Source organism: Alosa sapidissima, chromosome 9 (genome assembly GCF_018492685.1).
Source record: "Alosa sapidissima isolate fAloSap1 chromosome 9, fAloSap1.pri, whole genome shotgun sequence".
Taxonomy (NCBI): Eukaryota; Metazoa; Chordata; class Actinopteri; order Clupeiformes; family Clupeidae; genus Alosa; species Alosa sapidissima.
In genome coordinates this window covers 23,401,361-23,412,225 of record NC_055965.1, presented here as the reverse complement: position 1 = coordinate 23,412,225, position 10,865 = coordinate 23,401,361, and positions in this window count along the sequence as shown.

Here is a 10,865-nt window from a genome sequence, read left to right as displayed (position 1 = left end):
ATTTTCACACTTACAGAGGATGTAGCTGAGTATGTGTGTGTGTGTGTGTGTGTTTGTGTTTGTGTGTGTGTGTGTGTTTGTGTGTGTGTGTGTGTATGTGTGTGTGTGTGTGTGTGTGTGTTTGTGTGTGTGTGCGTTGGGGGTGGGGTCCAACACATCAGACTTTTTTTCTCCACCTATGAACTTAATAAAAAAAAGTGGGGATATTTTGAAACAGTGGGGAGATTCCAGATATACAAAATGTTTGTCCTCATTTCATGTGAAAGCACATTTATTCATATTCAACTTTGAATCCCTTTTTGCACATATTTTGCAAATATACACAAAACAACATGAATGGACAATAACACACAATATGCACACACACACACACAAAGCACAATATGCAAAGTGTACATACTGTATCAACCTTGGTATATGTAAATGTTGTGCTTCTTTTGTGCTTGCACTCTCTGTGTGTCCATTTCGGTGATGCATGTTTGGAAGAAGACACAGGTTAGAGATACAGTCGGGCATCTGAAGCATAATGTGACATGAATGACAAATGTTTATTGAAATGAGGATCACTTTTACACAGGTGAATATGTTAGTGAAATACCTTGGGCTAATTGACCTTTCTCAATGCCCAATGGCTAATCCTCTTGACCTATGAATGGAGTAGGTTGCTATTCAAATAATGTCAATAATTATTTAGCTGAAATATTTTTTTATACCATAAACCATCATAAAACATAACCCCTTTAAGACAATTTCAATTGTCATTTGTTTTCCAATTCTAAAATTAATTTCACTTATAGAGCACCAAAACATTTACATGTCATTACACGTCTCATGGTGCTGTAGCGTTTCACCAAGAGCCAGAGTTTCATGAACTGGTTTATTGTCACCGAAGCACACAATGCAGCATATAACACACAGCGGCCCGTGTCAGGCCCAAAACTCAAAAAAAAGAACTTCCTCGAACCATAGCCTATATTCTCCGGGGGTCCCGCCCCCCTCTCACCAGGCTGCCAATCATGAGCGTGCCCGGGGTTATGCATAGCACGGGCACTCCCTGATTGACAGCCGGTCGCTACAGTGCTTTACAGAGTGTTAAAAAACCATGGCCTTCATTATGCTCACACATACGCAGAGGAAATGACAAAACCACACAAGCAGATTTTGACCAACACTCTGTGTGTGCTAGTGATTGTGATTGTGTTAGTGATACTGTGTTGGCCAGTTGACATCTGTTTGCCTTGTGGACCAGTGTCTTTTTATAGTGGATGGCATAAGACAATCTGTTAGGATGAAGATTGTTTCTATCTTCCTCATCTGTCTACTGCTAGGTATTGTTACTATGCTTACTAGTTTCTCTGAAGTGTTGAGTGTGTCATTTTTAGTGTGGGCTGTTAGAATGCTAGTATGCTTTTTAATCTTTAGGTGTTCTACGTGTGTGTGTGTGTGTGTGTGTGTGTGTGTGTGTGTGTGTGTGTGTGTGTGTGTGAATTGTAATATAAATTGTAAATTACAATGTAAATTGTAGACCAACACATGGTTAGTTGTATCAAAGTCTAACAATGCTGAGTTCCTAAAAGTCCCAATGTGCACACCCTCAATTTAGCATGTTTGTAATGACCTCTGGGGGTTGCTTACAGGGGAGATGCAAGCCATTGGTACTGACATATCATCATACAGTCATTGTCAAATATCAAACTGATTTGAAGAGTGACTTTTGCAAGTGGATTTCTGGACGATGGAACAAGTTAACGGAGAGTGATTTAAATGGGAGATTGTCTATGGCACACATCGGAGGATTCATGACTGTGTCAATACACTCACTAAGGCTGGGGGACAGCGGCACATACAAGTGTGCAGAGCAGGAAGTGGAGTTATCACTGCGCTCAGGTCAGTGACGAACCCTTCAACTTGGTATAACGACATAACTTAACCCTCCCGTTGTGTTTGTTTTATGTTAACTAGTTTTGTGTTCCCGGTCAAAAATGACCGCTGCATTATAACTTGTTAGAAATCCATAGTAACACATATACTATTTTAATGTTGTAATTGACATTGCATCAACTTGTGTTCTATTGGATATAACCAGTTTCCTACCTTTCAACTAAATCCAATATGGCAGTCAGATCAATTAAGTTGATACAAGTTGTCCTGTGTCAGACTCGGGATTCTCCCTATTCTCCCTGTTACAAGTCCAAATGACTGCACAGCTGTTATATTAAGGTAGAAATGTGTATAGTATCCCTACATACACATACCAATCTAAAAGCGTAGTCCTGACTCTGAATGCATTTTGTGGCATTACACCTGAGTATCCTATACACTAGAGTCCATGCCCCCCCCCCCACCCAAACCAATAATCATTCGTCATTGTACTCTGTACATCTCCTGGGCATGTGGACCCTTCCTATCCCATGGACTACTATGAGTTTATACATCATATACTAAGGATTAGGAACGTATCCTAAGGATTGGGAACATATACTAAGGATTGGGAACGAAGTACTAAAGGGGACTGAATGAAAAGAAGAAAAAAGGGAACTTTTTTGTTGCATGAATATAAAAAGTCAATATAAATTCATGATGTTTAGTTGAAACATATTCATTTCATATCACACACCTCCGTTTTGGACCCTTAGTGCCCTCTTCTGGTCAAAACCTGAACTTGAGTCGTGATGTTGGGGAGAGTGTGGACGCCATCTGCAGCTTCCCTCAGTGTCCTGTCAGCAGTAACCAGTTTCTCTGCAAGGGACACAGCAGTTTGACTTGCGTTCGCTTGTACCCCGATGACATCAATGACAAGTACTCTGTTACTAATGGAAAGAAAAAAAACAATGTCAAGGCCACCATCAAGAATGTTGTCCAAAGTGAGGCTGGAGTCCACTGGTGTGGATTGAGTGTTACTCACCAATCCCTAACTTATGTCAGCCTTTACCACAAAATGCAGCTAGATGTTACAGCTATGAGAAAAATTTCAAGAGCAGTGAACTAAATGGAGTGAATCATCTGTTCATTTTTGTGCCTGCACGTACTGTATTTGCCCAGGCGTATTTGATCTGCAGTCCAATTGGGAAAATTATAATGTAAAAAAATAATATCTTGTAGAATATCTTGGCCTGTTAACATCGGCCCATGGACAACAGATGCAAAATACCCATTTGGCTAATTATGGCGCATTTACATTTTTATGTTCATTAATGTGCACTGTCCATGTCTAAATAAACCTATAAAATATGTCACCAAATCTCCCATTAAAGTGTATGTTCTTGACCTTAGAAAAGTCAAGTCTATCAACAGTGCCATTCACATCAGAAGAAGTAACAATGACCACCGTGACTCGAGAGGAATCAAGTGAAGCAGCACGTTCTAGCCCGCCATCTACACAACAGACAGTCTTCAGGGGCATACATGCAGGTAACGCTCACTCTGGTTATCGGAGCTCAGTTTTTGAGTCAAAAATGTTTCAAAGAATAAGTTATATTTATTTTCCGCAGGTAACGTTGTGAGAGCCTGTCTGTTGGTAGCGCTGCTGTTGGTGGTTATGGTCGCATTGGTCATGTACTTGTGAGGGGCAGCGAGAAGGAAGAAGTCAGAAGGTACATGGTACACTGCTGCCTAACACCTACTCAACTGTTTATGTTGTATTTTCTCACAACATCTCTCTCTCTCTCTCCCTCTCTCTCTCACACTCTCTCTCTCTTCCTCGCTCTCTCTCTCACACACACACACACACATGCACACACACACACAGACACACACACTCTCTCGCACAGACACACACACACACACACACACACACACTCTCTCTCTTGCTCACACACACACACACACAAACATATACTCACACACACAGACACACTCTCTCTCTCTGTCTCTCTCTCCCACACACACACACTCTATCTCTCTCTCTCACACACACACACACACACACACACATGCACACACACACACAGACACACACACTCTCTCGCACAGACACACACACACACACACACACACACACACACACACACACACTCTCTCTCTTGCTCACACACACACACACAAACATATACTCACACACACAGACACACTCTCTCTCTCTGTCTCTCTCTCCCACACACACACACTCTATCTCTCTCTCTCTCACACACACACACACAGACACACACACTCTCTCGCAAACACACACAATCACACACACACACACACACACAGAGACACTCTCTCTCTCTCTCTCTCTCTCTCTCTCTCTCTCTCTCTCTCTCTCTCTCTCATACTGTGATGTCACGAGAGGCTGCGTCCTGGAGGGGCGCTACATTCCCCTGAGATGGCTGCAGTCACGGACAGCTTTGGCTCCATCTGCTGGTGGAGTTGGAAACTCCACCCCTCAACACACGAGATCCCAACACACCTGAGACCGATCAGGGCCTGATGAGCCGAAGGGCTTTTTAAGGCGCAGAGACACAGTTGGTGTCAGAGTGGGGTTTGGGAGACAAGCTCCAAGTTGTGCTCTCAGAGAAGCTACAGACCGTCGAAGTAGCACTTTCCACGTGAAGTACTTGAAGACTGGAATACTTACCTGAAGACTGGAATACTTACCGCTGGATTGGCTACGGGCTGCGGCGCTGACTAAAGTAAGGCTGAAGACCGGTTTCCAAGAAGATATTTTCCTGAGGGAATGGGACTATGATTTCACGTTTGAAGAGACATTAAGTTTTGACTGTTGAAAGATCAACCTTATCCTTAGTTACCCTTTTGAACTCTGCATACCTTTTTTGTTAATTCCCAAGAGCTTTATTAAAAACCTTCGTTGTGTTGTAACCTTGTGTCCTTGCACTGCTGAACTGTCCCGCTGAGAGCTCTCATGATATCACAATACACACACACAAACATATATACAGTGGGTCCCCGTTAAGTTTGGACGGGTTCCTTCATGAATCACGATCCCCATTTTCTCAGCAGAAATGGCACAAACTGCAGTTGACACAAACAACCACAAGGTGTCACTTGGGTGCCACTACTATTTTTGATGCGACTGACTTACTGCTTCCATGACGCAGCGGGGGCACGGGAACTTCAATTGATCACGGTAGTTTAAGCTTACACTTGACAAAACATTCTAATATGAAAATGTAGATGCAATTGTTGTAAAATGGTGCAGCTCCTTTAAGAAAGCACCGTGTGCAGGGATGGAGAGAGAGAAAGCGAGAGGGGATAGGCCTATGTGTGTTAGAACTAAGCGTGTGGGAAAAGTACGTGCTGTTGAGACTGGAGCGAGTCATATTCAAAATAATGCAAAAAAAAAGCAATTATCCTCATTCATTGCAACCAAAGCATGACTGCTTGCCGACGTTCAAACGAAAAATATATCAAAGCACCTTTTGCGTTTGAATGTAGCACGAAAAAATGTTTAAACAGCTGGACAAATGATTTAGCTAATTGATTATATAACCTGTACACCAGCAATTGTTGAACATTTACCTGTACAAGTACATTGACAGTAGCCCAGCCTAACAGCATGTTGTAGGCCTACTGTAGAAATTTCACTTAAATTGCAACCGCAACATGCCTGCTTGCCAACGTTCAAACGACAACGAAAAAGATAATAAAACAACAAGAGGGTTGAGTCTGAATGACACTGAGTTTTTAGACACTGAGTTTTTGTAGTTAAGAAATATTTTCGTATAAAAAAAAATGGTCATTCTTCAATCTCCTTCACTGACGCCTATGGAAAAGGCTTAACGTCCCAAAACAACGATCAATGATCATCAAATTTCTCTCTCACATTGCTCCTCATAACCATCTATAAAAAAGTGTTTTTTCTTTTCTTTTTGAGCACATCCGAATCCCAGGACATAACGCACTGGACCTTATAATAGGCTCGAGATATAATTCCAAAGGGGGCAGATATGGGCCACTGCACTTAAAACTTAAAAAGATGAAGCTTTCCGAACTTTAAAATTGCGATCAGTGACTGGCATCGGGTGAACGAAGCTTTTCGAAGTTGAACAGGCTATTAAAAAATATTTGGGCACCTCCATGTCACAGGAGAGACTGGGCTCTCCCTTCTATGAAAAAGACGTTAGGCTACCTGCAAACTGGCCTATGATTTCATTGCTGAGTTTGCGGCAAAGCAAGAATTTTTTTTTTTTCCTGAGTCAGGATATGGCGAGTCAGTGTCATTTATTTGTCCAATGTTAGCCTATAGATACAGACCAGTACATCTTATCAATAGTTTGAATGTCGTGTGTGTTTCTGCTCATTGACAAATACCGTTCAGCACAATGATTCATGCCCAATGAATTCCCCCTGTTAAAGTGTTCGCCTTTGTTACACTATTTGGTTTCGTGATGTAGCCTATGATAAACACCATATGGCCAAATATGTGACTCAGCTAATGTTATAGGCTATACAATTGAATTTCCCCTCTTAAAGGCAAGCTGGTGTAGCTTATTAGACTAGGCTACTATTAAAATACACCGACGGTAGCCTTGGCTATGTGTAAAGTAAGCTATCGCATGATTTCATGCATGTAAGTGAAAAGGGCCTTGCATCTGTCAAGTTGGCACAGGGCCTCGCATCCCCTTGCGACGGCCCTGCAGCTCCTCCTAAGACAGCGAGGAAAAAGTTAAAATACGCGATAAACCCGGGAAAAGTTGACAGGTTTGTTTCGGTCCCGGTGATTATTTGTGAAATTGTGCAAACGACAGCCTTTTCAAGGCATTTCAAGGAAGGAGTCGTAGCATGCAAGCTCCCAAATTGACCCAGTAGCCTAAGGCATCAATACATTGTTGGGACTGGGGAGGATCATGCGTTTTTTCTCAATCACTTTGGAGGGTCATAGAAACAATTCTTGCTGGCGAGGGAGGGTCACGTCTTTTTTGACTAACGCTCCCAAAACTCCTCCGGTAGCCCCTTAATTAAATAAATAACGAACAGTCCCTAATTGATTAATAGCCTAGGCCTACACCAGCAATTGTTGAACATTGACCTGTACAGGACATTGACAGTAGCCCAGCCTAACAAGCAAATGTTGCAACATACATCAAAAGACGCAATTAATCAGAAATAAATAATGTAATCTGCATCGCTTTATTTAACAAACTGCAAGCAACAAGAGCATTGAGTTCGCTGTAAGGCCAAACCCAAGAGCAAAGCCTATCTGTTAAGGCAGTCGATAGGCTTTATAACGAGCTGTGTGCCTGGAAAGACGATAGATGACGGCTCTGGTCATCCCATACCCTCCCCCCACTTCCTGTAGCCTACCATTATGAAGGCCTGTAGCCTAAAACGACTCGTTTCCGTTTTGTGACATTAAGCTTTTTCACGTTAAGCCCCCCTCCCCCATCCCCTTCTTTCACAAGCAGTGGGGGAGCGCGGGGCACAAAGTAACACTTTTTGGAAGACAAAGGAGGGTTCTCCGCGCTTCTGTCGTTTGGCCACAATCCGTTGCAACCAGGCCAGGACAGATATTTTAGAGAGGAGAGACGCCGGTGCAGCTCAGATGTCTTCTTAATTTTCTTTATTCTTCAGTAAAAGCTGCAGAACATTATTAAACTTTGACTAACATTTCGATGTGTCGATGTTTTTGACTAACGAACATCGAAACGTTAGTCAAAGTTTAATAATGTTCTGCACCTTTTACTAAAGAATAAAGAAAATTAAGAAGACATCTGAGCTGCACCGGCGTCTCTCCTTCTCTTTTTGGCTTTGGCTAAATATTTCTAAAATCATTTGAGTTTCACTAGTCACATGTTTTAACAAGCAACACTTGTTATTTAACTAATAACAGACGTGTGTCGAAAATTGACTTTATTTTCCATACGGAGAAATAACATATGCAGAGTCTAACCAAGGTCAATCTTGCCAAAAAAGCCCTCAAACCTGAAAACACATGAGGCAAAAGTGCAAAACATCACAAAACTAACTAAACTAACACGCGCATATTTTTGTATTGCAATCATTGTAGCCTACAGTTGTAACAGCGCGTAACAGTCGTTTTACTCCCCGGATGCGCTCATTATAAAGAACGTTTAACGTGTCCCAAAAACAGCTATCAATTAATCACCAAACGTATTATAAACAAGTATTGCCAGGAGCAACACCTTGCAAAAAATTATAACAATAGGCCTAGGCCTTTATATGGCTCTGCTCCTGCCTAGATTCGAACTCAGAACTACCTGAAAGTTGCAGACCTGTTCTGGAAATACGTGCATTAACCCACTCGACCGTCAGACAACGCTATCTGCTTCGAGTAGGCCTATTGGGTAGGACTGTAGCCTACACTGGTTGCTGTGGCACAGTCTTGAGTGACCGAATTCGTTTTTCTTTGTCATATGAATGCTGTCATTTTGTTAACATTACTGTTAAGGAGATGCTGTAGGCAAAGTCTATATTTCAACCTCGTTAGTGTAGTAAAAAAAATCAGAACTATTCACAAGGTTTCTGGGCAGCATATTTATGTTCTGTTAGCAAGCGAACTTCTCATGACTACCGACAAAGTAGCCTACTGCCAGCTGACGAAGCTCTCATTTTAAAACATTACTGAGAGACAGACACTGTACAATCAAGAAATCTTGCCACTGAATCCAAAACTATGTTTAACATTATGTACAAGGCTTAGGCTACAGTGGACTAGCATGTTGCAGGGGCTGCTAAAAACACAGAGAAACGCACTGAAAACTCGGCCAATCACAGCCCTTGCTGTCGAATGCGCCGTCTGGTTCGACCGTGGAACTCCACAGCGGACTATGCTGCCCCCAAGCGGCTGCAGTTGTACTTACATTTCACCATTCACCATGATCGTGAATGAAGTGTCAATTTTTAACTGGGACCCTCTGTATACACACACACACACACACGCAGACACACACTCTCTCTCTGTCTCTTTGTCTCTCTCTCTCACACACACACACACACACACTCTCTTGCTCTCTCTCACACACACACACACACTCTCTTGCTCTCTCTCACACACACACACACGCACGCACACACGCAGACACACACACTCACACACACACACTGTGAACTCAGCAAGGATCATTGTTTGTGTTGTTTTTCCAAATGTTATAATCACATGGCCACATATCTGTGTTCACAGATTGCACACCTTCAGCAATACCAATGGTCACATTTGAAAGAACCAAGTGAGAGGTGAAAATTAGTCTACCAATATCAGATATGAGTCGACATGGACACCAGTTTCATATCTATATCTCAGGTTATATTTGCCTATTTCATGTTGCTCTCTGTCTCTCTCTCCCCCCTCTCTCTCTCTCCCTCCCTTCCCCCTCCTCACCCTTTCTGTGTTCTCCAATCACTTGGACAATTCTTTCATTTGAATTTTGCAAAAAATACATCCCTAGCTCCCTGTTATTATTGATAGCTTAATTGTGTTTATGTTTAATTATGTCGTCCGTATGTATCTTGTGTGTGTCATATTATACAATCATGTTTTTGTTATTTAGTACACTTTCTAGCTGTTGTATATTTTTAAAAAAATATTTTTAAAAAAATCAAGTTTTGCTTCAAATGTGATCTTTTATTGTTGACTTTGATTTGTCTTTTTAAACAACATGTTTCCAAGGTTTTAAATTGAATCTGCATGATCTTAATGTACTTATGCCATTGTCATTTGACATTCAGTCAAACTCAGGATTCTGCTGTGAGTTTATCACAGTATGCTGGACTTTATATTTACCAATATGCTCGGCAGGTTTAGACAACAAAGCTGGATGGAATCAGTCCGATTTTACACAAACATTTCTGTACAAAAAAAGTGTTGTATTGCAGAAATGAATCACAGGTCCCAAGACTAATTTTCAATCACAATTGGTCTGGGGTCAATTAGGCTTGATGTGCAGTACATCTCTAGTTCTTTCATCCACCAGCAGAGGTCGCTGTCAAGGAGGATGAGCTTGGAAGACAAAATAAAGGAAGCCAAGGGTTGTCGAGCCGTTTTCTGCATACGTTACAATCTCACTGTGTTTTTTTTCCCTGGTTAAAAATAAAATCCACCACTAGAGGTCGCTGTGAAGGAGAATGAGGTTATAGTACTATGAAAGGAAGACAAAAAAGAGAAGTGAGAAGTTACTCACTGAAGTTATGGTGTATAGAAATCCAAAACATGTTCTGTATGGGTAAATTGCAACAGCACTAACTTAAAATAGTTGGGTAGCTGGTCTGATAAACTTCTATCCTGTATTACGATAGTAACAATGATTTAGAAGCTGACTGTCTTTTCAGTTTTTGCTGTTGTTGTTATTTGTTTGTTTGTTTGTTTTTGAGGGCCCCAGCATTACTATAGTTACAACACAGTTACGATAGTATCTGCCAGTTGGTAGTGTTTTGTAATGTAGCCCCAGAACTTGAGTTGTGTTGAATTTCTTTCTCATCTCCTCATATCCTACTAGTCTCTGTGTTCTGCAATCACTTGGCCAATTCTTTCATTTGAATTTTACAGTAATAGTCAAAGTCAAAGTCAAAGTCAGCTTTATTGTCAATTTCTTCACATGTTCCAGACATACAAAGAGATCGAAATTACGTTTCTCACTATCCCACGGTGAAGACAAGACATATTTTTCCAATTTAAGTCCACAGACAAACATAACATTCAAGTAAACAAAAAAGTAAGTAAATAAGAGGGCACATATAATAATGAAAAAATAAGAGCAGCAAAATTTGGTTGAAATTGTGCATAGACAGTCAATAAAATACTAGTGCAAAGTCAGTATGCATTAGTAATGCATATGCATTAATATTTTTCTAGTTGAATTATGTTTGTTGTTTTTTTTATATATATTTTAAAAATAAAGTTTTGCTCTAAATGTGATCTGTTATTTTTAAGTTTAATCTGAATCCTTTGAATATGTAAGAATGTTAAA